Source organism: Stenella coeruleoalba (assembly GCF_951394435.1).
Source record: "Stenella coeruleoalba genome assembly, chromosome: 7".
Lineage (NCBI taxonomy): Eukaryota > Metazoa > Chordata > Mammalia > Artiodactyla > Delphinidae > Stenella > Stenella coeruleoalba.
Window position 1 is genome coordinate 104,314,094 of NC_137153.1, and position 20,636 is coordinate 104,334,729.

At 41.4% G+C, this 20,636-nt stretch overlaps 1 long non-coding RNA gene across 1 annotated transcript in view; it reads right to left on the minus strand.

The window, feature by feature from the left end:
• The window catches only part of LOC307188628, a 206,285-nt gene that overhangs the window by 40,215 nt on the left and 145,434 nt on the right, over positions 1-20,636 (minus strand). The window contains exon 2 of the long non-coding RNA XR_013829029.1: positions 9,429-9,506. This is a non-coding gene — a long non-coding RNA (uncharacterized lncRNA). The remainder of the gene's footprint in view (positions 1-9,428; positions 9,507-20,636) is intronic.

The following is a 20,636-nucleotide window of genomic DNA, read 5'->3' on the forward strand; positions in this document are numbered from 1 at the left end:
TTCCAGAGCTCACAGCCCAGCAAGCAAACCATCCTCTTCTTTCTATCTTCATGAAAATTCTACCTATTCTCCTTGGCTCTGACTCTACTTGGAGTTAACCTCTCCCATACAACCCCCACGTCATTTTATCTATTTCTTTTCTATGACTCCAGTCATGTCTAAATAGCACTGGAGTTATATTTGTTCACTACCAATTACTAGAATCCCCTTCTCTATGAGTCTGTAACATCCTCCCGAATAGATGCCATGACAAATTCATCTCCTTGCCCCCAGGGTACCCACCACAATGTGCATAGTAGATACCCCATAAGCCTCTATTATATGAATGTGTTCATTTATTCATTAACCGAATGCAGTGGGCGACTTTCAAGGTGACAGGTGATTTTCTAAGCATTAAGAGACTTAGTGGTGAACAGGTCCCTGTCCTCTAGGAACTTACCTTGGCTTAGACACAGCGAGTTCAGATAGTGAAGAATATCACAGAGGGAATAAGCAGAGGGTAACTTATTGTGGGTGGCAGCAGGGGGCTGCTTCACTACAACAGTCAGAGAAGGCTTCTTTGAAAACTTGGTATTTGATCTTAGACATGACCAATGAAAAGGGGTCAGTCTTAGGAATAGTTAGGTGAAGAGAACGACAAGTTAAAGAAACCCAGAGGCAAGAAAGAATTTGGAGTGTTGGGGGAAAATGAAAAAGAAAGAAAGAAAGAAAGAAAGAGACCAGTAGGACCAGTAGCTGGAGCTACTGAGGAAGAAGGAGAGCAGAAGACTGGGGAGGTGGTCAGGGTTATGTCATTAGGGGCTGGCAGGCCACGATGAGGAGTTCGAATTTCATTCTAAGTGTGATGGATGAAGGCTATTAAAAAGCCAAGTGACACAGATCTGATTTATAGTTTAACCAGATCATGTTGAATTCTTTGCGAAGAATGTACAGAAGAAGGAAGCCTGAGGCAGTGAGACCAAGAATAAATACTTGTAGAGTAAGATTCCCTGGGTGGTAGTCTGAGACCTGGGTCTAGGTTACAGAGTGATCCCAGCATTATCAGACAGGTACATCAGAGTTCACTGTTTTCAAACCCAACCCATTGAACTTTCTGGCATCAAATCTTCCTGTTAATTTCACGCATCTCCCTAGGCACATCTGAAATTCTATACATGTACTACGACCAAGAATCATCAGGGCGGTCACTCAGAGCTCTGGACATCTCTTGATGTTGTATCATATATTTGGGGAGCTTCTGTGTCTCACTCCTTCTCCAGGGAATCTGATGCACTTCCTATCACCCCAGTGTAACTCTAACTGCAGCTCTCATTACAGCCGTTCATTGGCCAAATTCTGCTGGCTTTGGCACTCCACACACTTCCTCTCATTAAGAGAAATCCATTCCAATCCCAGGCTCCTCATTAGAACAAATATTTTACGTGGGCAACATCCCATTCCATGCATCCCAGGAAGAGGAAAAAATGGAGAACACTGGCTTGAGGCATCAAGAGAACTGATTCAATTCTCTTACTCGACTATAACTCATTGTCCGGCCATTTCTCTTCTCTGTGCCCGTTTCCCTAGTTGTAAAATAAGAGGACTGAACTTGGTAAGCTGTGGGTGTTTCTTTACTGACTCTCTGGAATGCGCTTCTCTTGAGCCCTAACTGGTCTTACTCATTCTTGTGCTGTCCTCTCTGTTGTCCTCAGGGCTGTCAGGGACTGTGGTTTATTAGGTTGCCTAAGCTTCGGCATGTACAACAACTCATGGCAACAATTCTCAAATTTTATTCCATCCAGCTATCCAGCCAGCAAGACATACTCTGATTTGTTCATGTCAGAAATATCCTTAGAATGTCTGCTGTGCATCAGACACCGTGTTGAGTGGTGGGGATGCAATACTGATACGGTCTATCTACTCAAGGGCTTCAAAGGATGGGGGGAGGGGAAGGTAGACAGATGCCCCCACAAGCACAGGGCAGCACGATGGGTGCTACAGTGGGAAGCAGCTTGGGATGTGGAGGAAGTAGACAAAAGGAGGCATCTAAGCCGTGCTCAGAGCAACCCAGGGCAAGACTTCTGGATGAAGCAACTCCTAGGCCAAATCTTGAAAGCACTGAAGAAGTAAGCTAAGTGAATGGGCAGGGAGAGGTGCTCCAGCAAGCTAACACACGTGACAATGAACCAGAGGTGAGACTCTGCCAGGGCTCCAACATGCCTAGATGACAGAATGAGAGGAGCTAAGGCTGAGATTTAGGCAAAGAACAGACTATGCAGGGCCTTGTGTATCATGCTGAAGAGTCACAATGAATGGAGGACAGAAGGAGGAAAGAGCCACTCACTACATACTGTACTAGGCGCTGCAGCAGTGTGCACGGTGTCATGTGAAGTGTCTGGCACAGCACCTGCCACCTATGAGGCATTACTGCCTTGGGCTGAAACCTGCAGGTTCCCTGAGCACCAGCTCTGGGTCTGAATCCCATCGCCACCACTTACCAGCTGTGTGAGCTAAAGAAATTTCTTAACCTCAGCAGGGGCCATCTTTCTCATTTGCATTAGGGTTGTTGGAAGGATTCAGTGAGATTACATATGTGGAGCTCCTACTGCAATTCACTAACTAGTGCAACTCAATAAATGTTAACTACTATCACAAATAAATGCTACTCTTTCCTTCTCCTCCTCGCTCCTTCACTCCCTCCTTTTCTTCCTCTTTTCGTCTTTCCTTCCTTCAGTTCCTAGATTAACAGACAAGCATTCTTAGATTAACAGACGAGATTGCAAGCCCTCCCATTTTCCCAATATACATAATAATGACCCATCATCTATTTGGCTCAAATGATGTCTAGATGTTGGTTCATTTAGGCAGGACTGTTCACAACTGGATGATTTTGGGTGGGCATTGGTGAGAATGGAGGGTAAATAGTCAAACCCAGTAGAAATGGAGGCTGTAGGTTCAACTCAAATCTTCCCTTATGCAGATTCTTCTATGAAGACAGAGGACCAAACCCCACTCTGTTCTAATGGGTGGTTTACCTGACCCCATGGATGAGAAGAGAAGCAGAGTGTTAACTGAATGGGCTTCCCAGTCAGCTCTGGGCATCCTCCCTGGTCCTGGTCTTTATTAGCTGTATGATATAGGCAAGTTACTTAGCGCTTCCGGATCTTAGTTTCTTTATATGTAAAATGAAGATTATATGATCCACTCACAGCTACCCAGAGATAGTGCAAGAGAAATCTTGATACAGAGTGAGTTTTCAATATAAGGCATATGTTTTTTGTTTGTTATTTATTGAAGTACAGTTGATTTACAATGTTGTGTTACTTTCAGGTGTACAGCAAGATGATTCACATATATATATATGTATTCTTTTTCAGATTCTTTTCCCTTATAGGTTATTACAAAATATTGAGTATAGGTCTCTGTGCTATTCATCAGGTCCTTGTTGGTTATCTATTTTATATATAGTAGTGTGTATACATTAATCCCAAACTCCTAATTTATCCCTCCCCACCCCCCTTTCCCCTTTGGTAACCATAAGTTTGTTTTCTATGTCTGTGGGTCTATTTCTGTTTTGTATATTCTTATTAATGTTAAAGTTTTTATTAGTGTGTATATCAGAGCTATTACTAATAGAAACATGAATTTATTATTAGTGTTATCTAACAATATTTATTCATGTTAGTGTTAATAATTTTTTTTGTGTGTGTTCTTGTTATTTGTATTCATATTATGCAGTAATAAAGAAGATAAAAATACCCCTGGTCGACGTCTACACCTGGACCATTCTTCCCATGGTGAAGACCAACAGTTGGGCAAGGTGAGATAATCTTTTGAAATGATGGACCAGGGCTAAGTTTATCTTGTCTACAAAGTCTATGCTCAGAAAACCGAACTTGAGTTTGCTGTTGTATTAGAAGTCATCTGGATGGTCTTGTTGGGGACTGGGGGCTAGAAAGAGGACAGGGAAATGTACTGGCTGGATGTGTGGGCAGCTGCAGGTGAGTGGTGCCAATCCTGGTATGCACAGGTTCACAGCACCTGCTCCAGTCAGAAAGCACAATTCTCCCCAAAGAACAGTGCGGCAACATTTTCCTGTGAGGAAAGTGCCCGTGGACTCAGAAAGGAGGAATGAGGGCAGGGCTTCGCTCTCTGGGTCAGAAAGTATTTGGAGGGAAATAAACACGACAACTCGTGAGACGTCAGAGGGAATTATCTTTAAGAAAAAGACAGGCATGGCTTAACTCATTTTCCCATGTGGTTACATTTTATTGGTGCTTGCTAGGTGACAAATCACCCACTTTTAGCTTTTATTTAGCTTTAGTTTTGATCTTACGAGTTAAGAATGACTAATACCCCAAAGAGTATGACCCTGGAGGAAAGCATGCTGGGAAAGCACATTTCTGGGTGCGTGTTCCCTCTGTGCCTGCAGACGTGGATTCAAAGAAAAGTCAAGACTGCTACCCCACCAGGGGCCATTGCTTTGGAAAGTAAAACAGGGTTTTTGAATACGTCTTTGTTTGCCACTCTTATTCGAGGTTATCCAAAGACGAATCTGCTTCAAGAGAGGAGAAAGTAGTAAATTTAATTGGAACTTTCAAACAATGTTCAGTCCAAAGCTGAGAAGCTCAAGATCAAATAAATATTTAAAATCTCTGGCCAAAACCCAAAATGAGTGTCTTCAATGGACATTATCTCCTGGGTCTCGCTGGCTCAGCAGAGCAAGTGCAAGGGATGAAATTCTGTCCTTGCTTAATTCCACTAATGGTCAGACTGTTGGGGGGAAAAGCTAATCACCTCACTTCCTCTTCTGACTGTTTTTGCTGTTTAGAGTTATGCCCACGAAGAGTTCAACCCTCTATGGCTGAAAGGGAGGGAGGTTGTGGATATCTATGTGTAAACTTCTACATGCACTGGCTGTGATGGGCTAGTCCGAGGTTAACCCTGTCTCTGGGGCTAATTTGTTCCCCTCAGCCATCCCGGGAGGGAAGCATGGTTATTAGGACCTCCGTGGCCAAACCCTACATCTGGCCTTAATTCGCTTGACGTCTGGGTGGAGATGACTCCTCTTTCTGAGCCATATAGGATTGCCAGTTGGAACCTTCTCAGTAGACTTAGTAAAAGCAGGTATGTGAGTTTACAAATTGGGGATTTTGCAAGTCACTTGCTGCCATCATTTGCATCCTTAGAGTCCAAGGATGTTGGAGCATGAACAAAGCTTAACCCTGTCATATTATTTTACAGAAAGGGAAATTGGATTTTGGAGAGAAAAACAGGATTGCTCAAGGTCACACAGATGTTGTGACATACTGCAGACCCTTCAGTGTCCTTCAAGAAATGACGATGTAGCTGATAGAGGACGTTCATGGAGAAGTTAAGAAAAAAGCAGTGTGCATTATTATGAGGCAACCTCTGCCACTTCCTAGCTGCACAGCCTCAGATGAGTCTCTTAAACTCTGACTCTCAGCTTCCTCCTGTGTAAGAATAATAGAACCTACTCCGTAGGGTATGTGAGGATTAAATGATGCTATACCTGCAAGTCCCTCAGCACAGGGCCTGGCCTGCTGTAGGAACTCAATACCTAAAAGTAGTCATAAATGTTTATCAGGTAAGAAGCACAAGAGAGAGAGGGGGTCTGTGAGTCAGAGACAGTGCTGGAGGGAGCAGAGGCAGTGATTTATGTCCGGCTGTTCCCATACTTAGTTCTATTTGGGAAAACAGAGGGGTGAAGATAACAGGAAAAGGGGGCATGTGCTTAAGTAAATCGTCTATTGTTGCCCAGATGACATTCTGGTAACAAGGAAACCCCCTGAAATCAGTTTGTGCATAGCTCCAGATATGACTCTCCAGGGCTTTCAGTGGCAAGTTCAGGGGTTCCAAGAAGGGTCCAGGAATGAGGCAGTCACAGATGGGAACATTTATTTCTTTGGAAGTCTTCCTCTTCGGATGTCCTCAGAGCTTCAGATGAACTAGAGGGGATCTTCAGGCTAGAACCTGGTCGGGGAGGTGTGTTTCCCCTTTACCTTGCCCCTGTTTATCTGACTCCCAACATGGGAAAGATGTCAACTTTCCTATTCAGTCAACAGATGAGACTCTGGGAGGTTTATAAATAGCTTCTGTAAACACTTTCTGAAACTTCCCCTAGGACTTCTAAACACTCAATAGGGACAGATTGCAAGAGAAAAAAACAATTTTCTAAAGGCAAGTTGACAGGGCTGAAAAAGGTGAACAGAATATAGATAAAAATCATAGTGAAAGTGGGAATTTGGGGGTGGTGCCCTGCTTAGGAACATTTTCTAATTTCAAGTTTATAAATAAAATATATAGATGAATAAAAATATAGATGAACACTCAAAGACAGGATGTGGTTTAGATTGGCTCCTTCATGATAATAATTTTTCCACATCAAACAACAATTAATATTAATAGAATAGAAATTAATAGACATGGCTACCAACTCAGGGTGCTTACTGTCTAGGGAAGTGGGGGACACAGGTGATAGATGATAATCAAAATACTAGCTTAAATACTAGAGAAAATGTGGTAAGTGATCTGGAAGAAAGAGAGCGGGGTCAAGGGGATCAGGGATATTGGGTAGAGAGACAAAGTAACATTTTACATAGGATTGGCCATGGTAAAATTCATTGAAACGGTAAATTTGAACTTGATGGAGGTAAGAGATAGAGTCATCTGGGTAAGAGCTTTTCAGGCAAAGTACACAGCAAAAACGAGACCCTAAGGAGCCTGGGATGGCTGGAGTGGGGAAGGGAGCAGTCAAAGTTGAAGTCCGCAAGATAAGGGGACAAATCATGCAAGGCCATGCCAGCGATGGTGATGATTCTAGCTTTTGCTCTGCAACAATCTCAAAGCCTCTGAATAGTTTCAGTCACAGAAGTGGCATAACCTAATTATAGTCAATATTTAAACATCATTCTATTGACCTGCTGGGTCAAGCTTAGGTTGAAGAGAGCAGGGTAGAAGAAAGAAATCCAAAGAGTTTTGTGTATGACAGAGAAATGCAGTATGTTCCTGAAACCTTTCAAGTTTGTCCTAGACGCACAAGAAGAGATTTTCCATTCTCTTTTTGCAATAAGGTGACCATGACATGATGGCGTTTTGTCTGGAAGTGAAGAGTACCACTTCCAGTCCTGGCCCTAACACCTGATGCGTGACCCTCAAAACTAGGGCCCCTCTGAAGCATCCCTGGAGACCCTGTGTTGAGGACAAAAGCACCGTAAGATGGAAGGAGCCAGGCCCCCCGTGATATCGTGTGGAACAGGGCTGCTTCGTCCCACACCAGCCACATTGCCCGGTGGCTTGAATATGTGTGGAAACTGTGCAAAAGAAAAAAGGTGAACATTTCTCAAAAAGTCTCAATCCTCCTCTATTTCTTTCAGCCTTGTCGCTAGTGATTGCCGAGATACACTTCCTGTTTTGATTTTCCAAAGCAAGAAGAGCAGTGCACAGATGGGCTGCACCTCTCCTCCCTGTCTCACTAACAGCTGCTCAAAACCACACCTATGTGCTGTCACACCGTCAGCATCACAGCGTGCATCAGAACTCTGATGGCGGAGAATCTCTACGTCCCTGCAGTACTGGCAGTGGACGATAAGACAACAGCACAACAATAATAACAAAATAATTACAATTAAAACACACTTCCATTTTCTTTCATCTTAAAAAGATATCAAATTTGTAGTAAGGTTTCCTTGAACATTTCAACAGTTTTACTCTTTGTTAGAATTCTTTTTAAAATAGAACATCATTCACTATACCAGTCACTGAAAAATACTTAAACTCCTTACCACTATATTTTGTATCTATCTATCATCTATCTATCTATCTATCTATCATCTATCTATCTATATCTATAATATGTCCTTTCATCCATCGATTTTGTGATGCTTTATCAAATATCACTTATTATATAAAATTCCCAAAGACAGAAACCTAACTGGCCTAATGACAGGCAGACACTGAACTTTTCTCCAAGAAACTAGCATGATTCTCACCTTGGGCACAGGAAAGGGGAAAGGAGAATTAACGTGGCTCTGTGTGCCAGGTTCTGCACTGGGGAAATTATTTAGAAGATCTCATTGGTCGCTTCAGGGTCAATCTCAGCGGGTTGGTAGTTAAGGTGGAGAGAGCCCGTACTAGTATGATCTCCCTCTGACTAACAGGTGATCAGACTCAGCGAGCTGACGTGACTGCCACACCACCAGAAAGAGCCTCTAGGTGCAAAGGACGTATGGCGTCACCATCATCGCGGAAGCTGCTGCCTTCTTAAGCTGGAGAGGTAGAGGCTGAGCAACCCTGCAAGCCCAGCCCAGACCAACCACGAGAAGCACAGCGGCAGAGAGGTTTAGGAAACCGACTTTGGATTCAGCCAGAATTAGGTGTGGACCCTGCTTTTGTCACTTTCTAGGTGTAGTGCTTATCAGCGTTGCTTAATCTCTCTCACTCTTCATGTCCTTAAGTATCAGTAATGGCTATAAAACATTTACCACAATGCTCGGGTTTATAGCGAGTACTCAAATCGTAAGCGCTGTGGTTATTCTTGTGCCACTAAAAGGTCTCCTGACTCAGAAAGGAGCATCCCCAGAGCATCGTTAGATCCATTCACAGATCTGTAAAACATCACACTTAGTTACAACTCTCACCGCCGCAAAATGCTCTCAACAGGCCATGGCTGTGGGTCAGAATCGACCTAGGCAAGGAGGCTTTTTCAGGGGTTCAAACGAGAAGGGTGATTCCTAGGGGCAGAGAGGGAACCACCCCTGGCCATCTCCTTTCTTTGCTCTCGTCTCCTTCCACATAAGTGGGTGCTGTGTGGGTGGGCTGGGGAGCAGCAGTCTTGTCCTCTCCTCACCCTCCCACCAAGGATAGGGAAGGACAGATGGCAGGACAGGCACTGGAGAACCAGGGAGCAGGGCGGAAGGTTAGAAGGCAGGAGGGAATGTGATGAACACTAGTCAGTTATGTATCCTAGGGTATCCGATGTGTTTGCTATCTAGGCAATGCCAAAAAATCCAACAAGACAAAAGATGACTGTCTCTCATCTTCCTCTCTATAAACCCTTTATGGTGAGATTGTCAGAAAGAACTAGCCCTGAAGATTTCCTTTATCACCACCTCTTACAGGGAATAGAGTGATATCCACTGGATCTGCTAGGTAGACTGGGGAAAGAATGGGGACTAATAAATTATAAGCATATGCTTTGTACCACACAGGAACGTGCATCTTACACTATTTCATTAAAACTTTACAAAAGGTGGCTATCCCCTTTTTAGAGAAAAGGAATGTGCATTTTAAGAAAAATTGCATAGCAAGGAAGGGCCAGAGCTGGAATTGACCCAGGCTTGTCTTTTCTAGGCCCTTAGCCACCCACATGTCTCTGTTACATCACGAGATTTAAGACAAAGGCAGTGTGGCATGTGGTCCTACCTTACCGAGGGACCACTGGGGGCTTGTTTGCTGGAACTCCTGAGAGAGGCGCCACATCCGGAGAGCTGGTGTCTGGCCTCAGCCTGTACAGGAGGAGAAGGCAACCATCCGTTAGTCTTCAGCACATGACATTGAAATTTTTTTCTTTTTTAAATTTTATTTATTTTTTTATATAGCAGGTTCTTATTACTCATCAGTTTTATACACATCAGTGTATACGTGTCAATCCCAACCTCCCAATTTATCACACCACCACCCCACCCGCCCACCGCTTTCCCCCCTTGGTGTCCATACGTTTGTTCTCTACATCTGTGTCTCAGTTTCTGCCCTGCAAACCACTTCATCTGTGCCATTTTTCTAGGTTCCACATATATGCGTTAATATATGATACTTGTTTTTCTCTTTCTGACTTACTTCACTCTGTATGACAGTCTCTAGATCCATCTGCATCTCAACAAATGACCCAGTTTCATTCCTTTTTATGGCTGAGTAATATTCCATTGTATATATGTACCACATCTTCTTTATCCATTCGTCTGCCGATGGACATTTAGGTTGCTTCCATGACCTGGCTATTGTAAATAGTGCTGCAATGAACATTGGGGTGCATGTGTCTTTTTGAATTATGGTTTTCTCTGGGTATATGCCCAGTAGTGGGATTGCTGGATCATATGGTAATTCTATTTTTAGTTTTTTAAGGAACCTCCATACTGTTCTCCTTAGTGGTTGCATCAATTTACATTCCCACCAACAGTGCAAGAGGGTTCCCTTTTCTCCACACCCTCTCCAGCATTTGTTGTTTGTAGATGTTCTGATGATGCCCATTCTAACTGGTGTGAGGTGATACCTCATTGTAGTTTTGATTTGCATTTCTCTAATAATTAGTGATGTTGAGCAGCTTTTCATCTGCTTCTTGGCCATCTGTATGTGTTCTTTGGAGAAATATCTATTTAGGTCTTGTGCCCATTTTTGGATTGGGTTGTTTGTTTCTTTAATATTGAGCTGCATGAGCTGTTTATATATTTTGGAGATTAATCCTTCGTTTGTTGATTCATTTGCAAATATTTTCTCCCATTCTGAGCGTTGTCTTTTCATCTTGTTTATGGTTTCCTTTGCTGTGCAAAAGCTTTGAAGTTTCATTAGGTCCCATTTGTTTATTTTTGTTTTTATTTCCATTACTCTATGAGGTGGATCAAAAAAGATCTTGCTGTGATTTATGTCAAAGAGTGTTCTTCCTATGATTTCCTCTAAGAGTTTTATAGTGTCTGGCCTTAACATTTAGGTCTTTAATCCATTTTTAGTTTAATTTTGTGTACGGTGTTAGGGAGTGTTCTAATTTCATTCTTTTACATGTAGCTGTCCAGTTTTCCCAGCACCACTTATTGAAGAGACTGTCTTTTCTCCATTGTATATCTTTGCCTTCTTTGTCATAGATTAGTTGACCATAGGTGCGTGGGGTTATCTCTGGGCTTCCTATCTTGTTCCGTTGATCTATGTTTCTGTTTTTGTGCAAGTACCATATTGTCTTGATTACTATAGCTTTGTAGAATAGTCTGAAGTCATGGAGCCTGATTCCTCCAGCTCCGTATTTTACCCTCAAGACTGCTTTGGCGATTCGGGGTCTTTTGTGGCTCCATACAAATTTTAAGATTTTTTGTTCTAGTTCCATAAAAATGTCATTGGTAATTTGATAGGGATTGCATTGAATCTGTAGATTGCTTTGGGTAGTATAGTCATTTTTGCAATATTGATTCTTCCAATCCAAGAACATGGTATATCTCTCCATCTGTTGGTATCATCTTTAATTTTTTTCATCAGTGTCTTATAGTTTTCTTCATACAGGTCTTTTGTCTCCCTAGGTAGGTTTATTCCTAAGTATTTTATTCTTTTTGTTGCAATGGTAAATGGGTGTGTTTCCTTAATTTCTCTTTCAGATTTTTCATCATTAGTATATAGGAATGAAAGAGATGTCTGTGCATTAATTTTGTATCCTGCTACTTTACCAAATTCATTAATTAGCTCTAGTAGTTTTCTGGTGGCATCTTTAGGATTCTCTAGGCATAGTATCATGTCATCTGCAAACAGTGACAATTTTACTTCTTATTTTCCAATTTGTAATCCTGTTTTAAATTTTTCTTCTCTGATTGCCGTGGCTAGGACTTTCAAAACTATGTTGAATAACAGTGGTGAGAGTGGACATCCTTGTCTTGTTCCTAATCTTAGAGGCAATGCTTTCAGTTTTTCACCATTGAGAATGATGTTTGCTGTGGGTTTGTCATATATGGCCTTTATTATGTTGAGGTAGGTTCCCTCTATGCCCACTTTCTAGTGAGTTTTTATCATAAATTGGTGTTGAATTTTCTCAAAAGCTTTTTCTGCTTCTATTGAGATGATCATATGGTTTCTATTCTTCAATTTGTTAATATGGTGTATCACGTTGATTGATTTGCATATACTGAAGAATCCTTGCATCCCTGGGATAAATCCCACTTGATCATGGTGTATGATCCTTTTAATGTGTTGTTGGATTCTGTTTGCTAGTATTTTGTTGAGGATTTTTGCATCTATATTCATGAGTGATATTGGTCTGTAATTTTCTTTTTTTATTGTATCTTTGTCTGGTTTTGGTATCAGGGTGATGGTGGCCTCATAGAGTGAATTTGGGAGTGTTCCTTCCTCTGCAATTTTCTGGAAGAGTTTGAGAAGGATGGGTGTTAGCTCTTCTCTAAATGTTTGATAGAATTCACCTGTGAAGCCATCTGGTCCCGGTCTTTTGTTTGTTGGAAGATTTTTAATCACAGTTTCAATTTCATTACTTGTGATTGGTCTGTTCATATTTTCTCTTTCTTCCTGGTTCAGTCTTGGAAGGTTATACCTTTCTAAGAATTTGTCCATTTCTTCCAGGTTGTCCATTTTATTGGCATAGAGTTGCTTGTAGTAGTCTCTTATGATGCCTTGTATTTCTGTGGTGTCTCTTGTAACTCCTTTTTCATTTCTAATTTTATTGATTTGAGTCTTCTCTCTTTTTTTCTTGATGAGTCTGGCTAATGATTTATCAATTTTGTTTATTTTCTCAAAGAACCAGCTTTTAGTTTTATGGATTTTTGATATTGTTTTCTTTGTTTCTATTTCATTTATTTCTGCTCTGATCTTTATGATTTCTTTCCTTCTGCTAACTTTGGGTTTTGTTTGTTCTTCTTTCTCTAGTTCCTTTAGGTGTAAGGTTAGATTGGTTATTTGAGATTTTTTGAGATATTTCTAGCTTTAAACTTCCCTCTGAGAACTGCTTTTGCTGCATCCCATAGGTTTTGGATCGTCATGTTTTCATTGTCATTTGTCTCTAGGTATTTTTTGATTTCCTCTTTGATTTCTTCAGTGATCTCTTGGTTATTTAGTAACGTATTGTTTAGCCTCCACGTGTTTGTGTTTTTTACGTTTTTTTCCCTGTAATTCATTTCTCTTCTCATAGCGTTGTGGTCAGGAAAGATGCTGGATATGATTTCAATTTTCTTAAATTTACTGAGGCTTGATTTGTGACCCAAGATGTGATCTATCCTGGAGAATGTTCTGTTCGCACTTGAGAAGAAAATGTAATCTGCTATTTTTGGATGGAATGTCCTATAAATATCAATTAAATCTATCTAGTCTATTGTGTCATTTAATGCTTCTGTTTCCTTATTTATTTTCACTTTGGATGATCTGTCCATTGGTGTAAGTGAGTTGTTAAAGTGCCCCACTATTATTGTGTTACTGTCGATTTCCTCTTTTATAGCTGTTAGCAGTTGCCTTATGTATAGTGGTGCTCCTATGTTGGGTGCATATATATTTATAATTGTTATATCTTCTTCTTGGATTGATCCCTTGATCATTATGTAGTGTCCTTCCTTGTCTCTTGTAACATTCTTTATTTTAAAGTCTATTTTATCTGATATGAGTATTGCTACTCCAGCTTTCTTTTGATTTCCATTTGCATGGAATATCTTTTTCCATCTCCTCACTTTCAGTCTGTATGTGTCCCTAGGTCTGAAGTGGGTCTCTTGTAGACAGCATATATATGGGTCTTGATTTTTTATCCATTCAGCAAGCCTGTGTCTTTTGGTTGGAGCATTTAATCCATTCACGTTTAAGGTAATTATCAATATGTATGTTCCTGTGACCATTTTCTTAATTGTTTTGGGTTTGTTTTTGTAGGTTCTTTTCTTGCTTGTGTTTCCCAGTTAGAGAAGTTCCTTTAGCAATTGTTGTAAAGGTGGTTTGGTGGTGCTGAATTCTCTTAGCTTTTGCTTATCTGTAAAGCTTTTGATTTCTCCATTGAACCTGAATGAGATCCTTGCCAGGTAGAGTAATCTTGGTTGTAGGTTCTTCCCTTTCATCACTCTAAGTATATCATGCCACTCCCTTTGACTTGTAGAGTTTCTGCTGAGAAATCAGCTGTTAACCTTATGGGCATTCCCTTGTATGTTATTTGTTGTTTTTCCCTGCCTGCTTTCAATAATTTTTCTTTGCCTTTAATTTTTGCCAGTTTGATTACTATGTGTCTTGGTGTGTTTCTCCTTGGGTTTATCCTGTTTATCTCTGTGCGCCCTGGACTTGGGTGGCTATTTCCTTTCCCGTGTTAGGGAAGTTTTCGACTATAATCTCTTCAAATATTTTCTTGGGTCCTTTTTCTCTCTCTTCTCCTTCTGGGACCCCTATAATGTGAATGTTGTTGCGTTTAATGTTGTCCCAGAGGTCTCTTAGGTTTTCTTCATTTGTTTTCATTCTTTTTTCTTTATTCTGTTCCGCAGCAGTGAATTCCACCATTCTGTCTTCCAGGTCACTTATCCGTTCTTCTGCCTCAGTTATTCTGCTATTGATTCCTTCTAGTGTAGTTTTCATTTCAGTTATTGTATTGTTCATCTCTGTTTGTTTGTTCTTTAATTCTTCTAGGTCTTTGTTAAACATTTCTTGCATCTTCTCGATCTTTGCCTCCATTCTTTTTCCAAGGTTCTGGATCATCTTCACTATCATTCTTCTGAATTCTTTTTCTGGAAGGTTGCCTATGTCCACTTCATTTAGTTGTTTTTCTGGGGTTTTATCTTGTTCCTTCGTCTGGTATATAGCCCTCTGCCTTTCCGTGTTGTTTAGCTTTCTGTGAATGTGGTTTTTGTTCCACAGGCTGCAGGACTGTAGTTCTTCTTGCTTCTGCTGTCTGCCCTCTGGTGGATGAGGCTATCTAAGAGACTTGTGCAAGTTTCCTGATGGGAGGGACTGGTGGTGGGTAGAGCTGACTGTTGCTGTCTTGAGCAGAGCTCAGTAAAACTTTAATCCACTTGACTGCTGATGGCTGGGGCTGGGTTCCCTCCCTGTTGGTTGTTTGGCTTGAGGCGATCCAACACTGGAGCCTAACGGGACTCTTTGGTGGGGCTAATGGTGGACTCTGGGAGGGCTCACACCAAGGAGTAGTTTCCAGAACTCTGCTGCCAGTGTCCTTGTCTTCACAGTGAGCCACAGCCACCCCCCACCTCTTCAGGAGACCCTCCAACACTAGCAGGTAAGTCTGGTTCAGTCTCCCCTGGGGTCACTGCTCCTTCCCCTGGGTCCTGATGTGCACACTACTTTGTGTGTGCCCTCCAAGAGTGGAGTCTCTGTTTCCCCTAGTCCTGTCAGAGCCCTGCAATCAAATCCCACTAGCCTTCAAAGTCTGATTCTCTAGGAATTCCTCCTCTTGTTCCTGGACCCCCAGGTTGGGAAGCCTGACGTGGGGCTCAGAACCTTCACTCCCGTGGGTGGACTTCTGTGGTATAAGTGTTCTCCAGTTTGTGAGTCACCCACCCAGCAGTTATGGGATTTGATTTTCTGTGATTTCCATCTCATTGTGGCTTCTTCTTTGTCTTTGGATGTGGGTTATCTTTTTTGGTGATTTCCAGTGTCTTCCTGTCGATGACTGTTCAGCAGTGAGTTGTGATTCTGGTGTTCTCGCAAGAGGGAGTGAGAGCACGTCCTTCTACTCAGCCATCTTGTTTCCAGGAATCCTGTCATTGAAATTCTTGCAAGGAGTCTGGTCGGAGCTGGTGCTGGTCCCCGTGCATGACCTCAGTCCAGCCAGCGGCCAGCGAGAGAGAAACACACCGCGGTTCCCAGGGCGGCCTCTGCTGAACGTCTGCAGCCTTTCCCGGAATTGCTCCTCCTGCTCAGCCTAGTACACAAGGAATGAGGTGAGTGGGGCTGCAGGAGAGACTGTCCATACAAACAGCTTCTTTGTGTCTCTATTATCTGGGGTTTTGCTAATGCAAGCCTCCCGCCTGCAGGAAGGGAGTTCTGTAAACTGGCAGGTGGGACCCTGCTACGAAAGGATTTTATTCCATCTTTGGTTAGGTCCAAGGTTGCCGAGGGGCTTGGTAATACACCTGGCTTAATAATAGTGTTTTAAAATATGTCATCACTTCATTGTATGAGGCAGATATGATTGGCCTCACTTTACAGAGGAAAAGAGAGAAAGCTGGGGTCCAGAGATGCTTGCTTGTGAGTTCCTTGTGGATTTCAGACTAGAATCCAAGTCTCCTGACTCTTGGGCCAGTCCTCGTTCCAATATGGGATCTTAAACATGGCAATAAGAGATGTAAAAATTCTTCTTCGAGGCTTGGATAAAGGTTTCAGACATGGGTTTTCACCTAAGTGCAGAGTCGATTCTAGTCTGATATTTTAAAGGCTTTGAAATGATCCATAGTTTACGAGTCTCCTTTCCCTGTGTTCTAAGTAGTAGATAAACGTTTTGACCTTGCTTACCTCAAATACAAGATCAAAACAAAAGATTATGTGTGTTGATGCTTTGGGAGATGAGGAAATCCACACATATATAGGCAGAGAGGTTCAGTAATTAATCAAATCTTCAGAGCTCACAAGTTCACAGTATTGACCATTCACAACTTAGTCATAAACTCAGACATTTGAAAAGGCTCCTGAAAATGGGAATATACTTTTTCAAAAAGTTACAGCCCCCAAGCAATGTGCTTTACTGCCTAGAACAAGTCACAGTCTGTGGATTACCACAAGCAGCCCCAGTAAATATTTACAGATGGAATTTAATGAATGAAGGCACAAACCCTCTGGGTCTCCTGCTGGGGTCCATGAAATCTTATTAAACACACTTTTTAGCAAGCTTGGTTATTTGCTTTTTTTTTCATCCCGCAGCAGATTAACTATAAGCGAATTGGAAAAGAAAGAGGAGCTGTTGTGAACAGTGAAAATGTCAATAGAAGGCTTGACAGCTTGAGAATAGAAGAGGAAAAATAAAAGCAAAGCAAAGAAACTTAGCTCCTCTACAATATAGCACTGGGTTGCTGAACCAACAAAAAGCTAGCTAAGTTTAAGATCATCAGAGATGTGCACAGACTATTTTAGATTGACTTTCAGCTATAATAATTTGCTTTAAACTGTTTTTGCAAACCTCCTTTGAAGAGGGGGTTAAGCATCAGTAATCATTTATTAGAAAGGCCTCTTTTGGGCTTCCCTGGTGGCGCAGTGGTTGAGAGTCCGCCTGCCGATGCAGGGGATGAGGGTTCGTGCCCCGGTCCGGGAAGATCCCACATGCCGTGGAGCGGCTGGGCCCGTGAGCCATGGCCGCTGAGCCTGCGCCTCCGGAGCCTGTGCTCCGCAGAGGCCGCAACAGTGAGAGGCCCGCGTACCGCAAAAAAGAAAAGAAAAGAAAAGAAAGGCCTCTTTCTATGAGAAGATACAGATGAGTTTACTCTGAGCATTTAACTGGGCTTCCCTGAAGGGTATGTGTACCCTTCGTGACCTAAAAGACCCGTGAATATAATCTCTCTGGCATACTTTACACCTTATGGTTCTTTTGTATTCTAGATAGTCTGGGGAGTTTGAAGTCAGGGGTAATGCAAAAACAAACAAACAAACAAACAAAACCCTCCCCAAAACCCTCCTTTTCATCTTATCTCTGTAAGTCCATTATGGTGCAGCTGTCAGAAAGCGCTTATCCCTGAGATTTCCTTTATCACCAGCTCTTACAGTGAATGAAGTGGGTCGGCCATGATCTATTCTGGCTTCAAGATCTGGTCTTACATCTTTTTCCCCTTTTGTGACAAAATACAAAAAAACAAACTAGCAAACAAAAACAACAAAATAAAGGAACATACATTAACATACACACACACACACACACACACACACGCATATATATGATAATGGTTGTTAGCAAGGAATGATGAGCAGATTGTCTGCAGAAAGCAAGACAGAAAAGGCTCTGTTTCCATGCTGAGCTTTCCTGATTCCTAAGTCCACAACCTGCATGAATTGTTCAGTCACTTTCCACTTGGGATCAACGAAGAGGTAAATTCAATGTGCTGGCTCTAATCTTTCCCATGAATGAATGGATAAATGACACTCAAGTGGCTCACTGGGGGCCATAATAGATTTACTGTGCTAAGCCATAAGGGTTTCCTGGAGAGTAAAGCACAAGAAGCAACGGTTAATAATGTCAACAATGGACATAATGATGTAACAGTAATGTCAACAGAGGAAATAATAATGGCTACGATAGGTAAGAATTGCCTTTTGTTGGACATCTGGTGTTTCTCTGCAGTACTCTGAACACTTTACTTGGACTCTTGCAATTAATCCTCACAAGAACATGTTGAGAAAGAAGTCATTAACTGCACATTAGTGATCAGGAAACTGAGGTTCAAGGAAGTTAACTCAAAGCCCCAACTCACACAGCTAGTAAGTGACAGGGCTAGACTTGAACCCTAGCTTTACCTGTCTTCAAAATTCAGTCCTCCATCTCTCCCTCCTCCTCCCCCGTCTCTCTTCCTCCTCTGCCTTCTTCTCCATCTTCTTCTACTCTAACTCCATAGATAGCTAACTCTGTGGATATCCTCTTTGATCCATTACTTCCAATAGCTTTTTCAGGAGTAAAATGATTCCAATAGCAACATAAGTTTCTGAGCATCTACGTATTACAAGGCAACATGGCATAAAAACTCACAGTTTACAGAAATAATGGAGGAAAAGAGCACATATGAATTAAGTGCCTATGATGACTCAGGCCTTATAAATTTTATTATATTACCTCTTAATTTTCTCAACTATAATGTGTATTTTATCCCAATTTTACAAGCTAAGGGACTGAGGCCAAGAAATTTTAAAGAAGACGCTTATCTAGAATCATACATTCAGTAGAAACTCTGACTTGACTAAATATTCACCAATCCAGGCGAGGTGTCTGGCTGGACCGAGATATGTACAGCCACAATCAGCGCTCTGAACTTCCAGGACATCAGGGCTTGGAAAGCCCCTGTGCTCAGGTACCTGTCCAGACATTCTCGTACAGCATGTGGAGGGCACTTCGATGACAGCTATCAAATAGGTAAAGGAGCGCATTTGTTGACAAAACAGTTATATTTCTGTAAATAATAGGACAGGTGCTAAAAATGCACTATATAGTGATGTTTATTGTGTGTGCTTATAAAAATAATAGTGAAGAAGTAGTAGTGGAAAATAAAAATGTAAATATAATAAATAACATCATTAGTAAAATACTGTCATTGCCATATAATGGAACAAAATGCAGCTACTAAAATGGTGAATTACACTGACATTTATTGACATAAAAAGATGTCTAAGATACAGTCCAGTTAAAAAGCACTTCAAAAACGATGTATCAGATGATGAATAAATCCATATTTCTGAAATAGAGACCCCACTCCCACCCTCAACATACACACATCAGGGAACAAATGTATATAAACTCTGCAATTTTAATTGTGGTTGGCTTTAGACAGCGGAATAAAGGATTATCTTAATTTACTTCAAATTTTCCAGAATTTTCTTAATTTCATTTTGCAATAACAACTAGCATTTGTTGAGTGTTCTAACTTAATTACATTTTTTTCATTATCAAAATAATCCTACTTTATAGACATGCAATTTGAAGCTTAGAGAGGCTCATAATTTGCCTAAGGAGTGGCAGAGCTGAGATTTAAGTAGATTTTCTGCTTCTACAAACCTATGCTCCTCAGTATTATTCTACACTACAATAAATGTATAACAATTTTGATATAAAGATGCAATTTAATTATAACAATAAAGTAATTTAGAATTTTTGCTGTCCAGAAAATGGACGATTATCCCTGCCTTCTGCACAGCATATTAAATTGTGTTTCAACTGTTTCATCATTTTCGGGCTCAGCCGTTCTTTATTTTCAGATCCCTCCCTTTCTTCATTTCTAATACATACTTAAAATAAATATTGTCTCATGTTTCCTTAACTCCTGAGAGAGATTGTTTCACAAGAACTATTTAGTCTCCAAGATGCCACGGAACCTTTAAGAAGAACATGTGGTTTTATGGTGGTGTGGTTGGTTATTCTTCGTAAAGGAATTCCTAGATTGCCAGGTGTCAAAACTCAAGGGGTTTAATCAGAAGTTACCCTCAAAGCCACAGCCTTCAAGTGCATTTGGTGCTTTATAAGATACAGAGCTGCTCCTCTCAGACCCCACAGCCCTGTGGGATGCCCTACTGTGGTACTTAATGGCTGATAAAAACCACTTGTCTTCTTGTTTAAATGTCTCATTAGACTGAAGTCTGGGTCTGACTTATTAGACTGCTGCATCCTCAGAACATAAACACTCACCTTCATAAGTCTGCTTGTTCACAGGGTCAGAATGCCCTCAGAACTCCCCCCAAGCCTCCTTAAATTTAGTTCCAAAATGTCAGTGATTGGTTTCTGCATTCTGTAGAGAAAGATGAAATCTATGGCTTAGCAGAGGCTCTTGGGTGAGCCTTTGTTGCCTTAGAGATGTCATTTCTCACTTCCTGTGCCAGGGAAAGTGTAGAACCAAAGTGGTAATATGAAAGGTTTCTGCTCAGCCTAGACTAAGTTTCTCAAACAAACGTTGTGCATTGTAAGCAGGGTATGTCTCTTGGGGATTATGATGTTAATTAATTTTATTTTTTCACTCTTTTGATGGGGTTATGAGACTGCAGGCTGAGGCCTTATGTTCATAAAGAGGCAACTTAAGAAGAGAACTGTTTTTCATGGCATCACAAGAGAGGGATTAAATCATCTGCTAGGGAGAAAGATGACCACAGGGGATGCCCTGTAAAGAGAAATGCTGTGCACTCGAGGAGAGAAACGTTTGGTACTCAGCTCTGGATTTCCTTTTTCTGCATTGTCATTCCCTTCAACCATCCTCAAGCTTTAGCAAAGTCTGATG